The following is a 3,498-nucleotide window of genomic DNA, read 5'->3' as shown; positions in this document are numbered from 1 at the left end:
AGGTCTATAATTTGTAACTATTATCTTCCATCCTGTGAGTTATCTTTTCATTTTCTCTAGTGTCTGTCTTGTGAGGTATAAAAGTTTGTCTCTGTGTTTGTTTTTGCAGTGCTGGAGCACAAAACCCCAGTTTCTTGTTTGTAGGACAAGCACTCTGCTGTCAACCTGCATGCCTGGCCCTAGCTCACAAACATTCTCAAATAAATTGAATTTATTTATCTGTTGTTTCTTTTGTTGCCTGGGTTTCTGTTGTCCTGCTCAAGAAATCATTGACAAATACACGTCATGAAGCTTTCCATCTACGTTTTCTTCTTAGAGGCTCATAGTTTTAGCTCTTTCATCTGTGTGAAATATTTATAAATAGTGTTAAGTACATGTACAAGTTCATTGTTTTTGTATGTGGTTATCCTAGCACTGTTTATTCATTTCCCAGTGCCTTATAGAATGGTCTCGATGCTTTTGTCAAAAATCATTTAACCAGATATATAAGGGTTTATTTCTGGGCTCTCTACTCAGTTTTTTGGGGTGGGGCACACTTGGCAGTACTCTGGGTTTGTTCATGGCTCTGCATTCAGAGATCACTCCTGGCAGGGTTGGCAGGGCTCGAGGGATGGATTCCTGGTAGTAGGAATTGATTCTGGGTCAGCTGCATGCCAAGACAAGTGCCCTCCCTACCTGCTTTACTATTACTACAGCCCCTGGCTCTACTCAATTTTATTATTTTGTTATCTTCATGACAGTATCACACTGCTTTGATTGATACACTTTTGTAGTAATCAGAAAGTGGAGAGAAAGAGAGCAGAGTTAGTTCATGTACTTTGCATGCAGAAGGCCTGGATTTGACCCCTGACATCACATGGTCTTGGGAAAAAATACTTGAACACCAACAGGCATAATTCTTGAGCACAGAGCCAGGACTAGCCTCGGAGTATAAGTATAACAAAAATGAAAATACCCAACAACAACAAAAAACAAGATTGAAACAGGGTGGGGAAGGTAGCTCAACAGACTAAAGCAAATGCTTGGCATGTGGGAGTCCCAAGTTGATCCCCAGTACTACCTGGTCTCATGAGCTCTGCTAGGGCAACCCCAAGCACAGAGTTGAGGGTGGCCCTGAGCACTGCCCCTATGGCCCCCCAAAACAAATTTTAAGTGGGAAGTACCAGTCCTTAACTTTTTTTGGGGGGCAGGTGAGAGCTTGAATGCAGTCCCCCACTACCACAAATTATGCAGTCGAGTTTCCCACATTTGGGGAAATCGCAGGGGTCAGCACATCTGGAGTACAATGGATAAGCCTCGCCCTGGGAAAACCACCTTCATGATTATGGTATCTCCCCTGCCAGGTAAGTATAGTAGTCCTCAACTTGATTCAAGGTTGTTGTTGTTTTTTAGCTATTTTAAGTCCCTCATGCTTACATATGAACTTTGTAATCAATGTATTCATTTCAGAAAAAAAAGATGGGGAGAGTGAGTTGAAATTTGAGTAGATGACTTGAGATCCACAGATCAGTTTGAGGAGCATTTCCATGTAAATAGATTAAGTTTTCATTCCATGAACATAAATGTCTTTTTATTTAAGTTCTCTTCTAATTTCTCTAAAAAATATTTCCAATGTAACAATCTCATATTTCTGTGACTAAAGTTATTCCAAAGTATTTCATTCATTTGTTCTTCTTTGTGTTTGTTGTGGTGCCAGGGCTGGAAGCTGGAATTCCTCATTCTTGAAGCTATTGCAAACAAAACTGTTTTTCAAATCGCCTTTCAGAGCCTTCATTCTTAGTGGAGTGGAATGCTGCATAATTTTCTGTATTACTCTTGAATTCTACCCTCTTGTTGAATTTGTTTGCACTGATCGTTTTTCTTTTTTTTTTTTTCGGTTTTTGGGCCACACCCTGTGACGCTCAGGGGTTACTCCTGGCTATGCGCTCAGAAGTTGCTCCTGGCTTCTTGGGGGACCATATGGGACGCCGGGGGATCGAACCACGGTCCGTCCTAGGCTAGCGCAGGCAAGGCAGGAACCTTACCTCCAGCGCCACTGCCCGGCCCCAGCACTGATCGTTTTTCTTCCTTCCTTCCTTCCTTCCTTCCTTCCTTCCTTCCTTCCTTCCTTCCTTCCTTCCTTCCTTCCTTCCTTCCTTCCTTCCTTCCTTCCTTCCTTCCTTCCTTCCTTCCTTCCTTCCTCCCTCCCTCCCTCCCTCCCTCCCTCCCTCCCTCCCTCCCTCCCTCCCTCCCTCCCTTCCTTCCTTCCTTCCTTCCTTCCTTCCTTCCTTCCTTCCTTCCTTCCTTCCTTCCTCCTTCCCTTCATCCCTTTTTTCTTTCCTTCCTTCTTCTCTTCCTTCTTTCCTCCCTCCCTCCCTCCCTCCCTCCCTCCCTCCCTCCATTCCTTCCTTCCTTCCTTCCTTCCTTCCTTCCTTCCTTCCTTCCTTCCTTCCTTCCTTCCTTCCTTCCTTCCTTCCTTCCTTCCTTCCTTCCTTCCTTCCTTCCTTCCACTGGTGTGGATTCTTTATTGCTTACTCTCATTTTCTTTTATGAAGAGAAAATAAAAATTTAAATCTGATAACAAATGTTGGAGAGATTGTACAGCACTTGCCTTGCAAGCAGCAAACCTGGGTTCAAACCCCAGCAACCCATATGGATCCTTGAATTCTACCAGGAGTAATCCTTGATTGTAGAGCCAGGATTAGAGCTAGGCATAAACCCTGAGCCAGTTGGGTGTGGTCCTCAAACCAAAAAAAAAAAAAAAAGAACATAAAAAGTATGCTAACAAGGGCAGTGACATTGATGGCACTGCTGCTGGTGTTTGTGCCAGGACTCCTAGGAGCCACTGAGGAGCCCAATTCTTAGAGGAAACCCCCAGAGAACTACATCAATAGCAGAGCTTTTGCCCCCCCTTCACTGAAGGTAGTACCGCCCTTCTCACAACACTTGGGGCCCCCGAAGGGCATAGAGGGCTCCAAGTGCTTCATGCCAAACGAGCCTCTGCTTTAACAGCCAACCTTGGGGAACCCGGAGTGCCCAAGGCTATTGTGGGGAGACACCAAGTCTGGGGGTGCCAAGCAGTAATTCTCCTCACCTGAGAAAATCATACCTCGATTGTTGGGAAACACTGGTCTGAACCCCATATTTGAACCCTGTTTCTCCAGAAATGCTCTATATCATTTGGATTCTGTTTTTTGGGGGGTTCCTTTTGGGGGAACATGGGGGTTAATTTCCCTGAAGGTGCTTAAGGGCTAGTCCTAGCTTTGTCCCAGGAATGACCCTTGGCAGTCCTTGGGGGACCAGATGTGGTATGAGAGTTTTTGAAAGTAAGTGCCCGAGCCCCTCTATAATCTCTCCAGCCTAGGAATCTCCTTTTTCTATCATTTAGGCCTAATAAGTTCTTATAGGGATACTGAAAGGCTAAGAGAGCAGTGAGGTGCTTTTCCCTCACCCCCTTGTATATGGCAAGTGGTCAACAGTGCAAGGCTTTCATGGTTCCTATTGGGATAAGCACTCAGC

The 3,498-nt window shown here is 44.8% G+C and overlaps 1 non-coding gene across 1 annotated transcript; it reads right to left on the bottom strand.

Moving 5' to 3' along the window:
• Nucleotides 1-1,187: 1,187 nt before the first annotated feature.
• LOC126031750 (U1 spliceosomal RNA) lies at nucleotides 1,188-1,351 on the bottom strand. Its single transcript, XR_007503580.1, has one exon. It is a non-coding gene; the product is annotated as a U1 spliceosomal RNA (small nuclear RNA).
• Nucleotides 1,352-3,498: the final 2,147 nt, after the last annotated feature.

Source organism: Suncus etruscus, chromosome 15 (genome assembly GCF_024139225.1).
Source record: "Suncus etruscus isolate mSunEtr1 chromosome 15, mSunEtr1.pri.cur, whole genome shotgun sequence".
In the NCBI taxonomy this organism is placed as follows: Eukaryota; Metazoa; Chordata; class Mammalia; order Eulipotyphla; family Soricidae; genus Suncus; species Suncus etruscus.
This window is presented reverse-complemented; position numbering and strand designations above follow the sequence as displayed.